Genomic DNA, 238 nt, shown 5'->3' with positions numbered 1-238 from the left:
AATCTCAGCTCCAGCTCCAACGCATGGCTGAGAAAGTTTGGGTAAGGTTGCATTAGCTTATCTTTTTATTATCATCATCATCAACACATCCTGTCAAAACACCAAAACCAAATATGAATTTATCCTAAGAGCTAGTATTATCGGTGTGGTCATTTTTTATACTATGTTAACACAACACTGCCAAACAAATAAACAGGGAAATCTGTTTAAATCCTGTCTGTTGTGAGTGCTTTTTTTT

This window comes from Etheostoma spectabile, chromosome 15 (genome assembly GCF_008692095.1).
Source record: "Etheostoma spectabile isolate EspeVRDwgs_2016 chromosome 15, UIUC_Espe_1.0, whole genome shotgun sequence".
Lineage (NCBI taxonomy): Eukaryota > Metazoa > Chordata > Actinopteri > Perciformes > Percidae > Etheostoma > Etheostoma spectabile.
Note: the sequence above shows the minus strand (reverse complement) of the source record.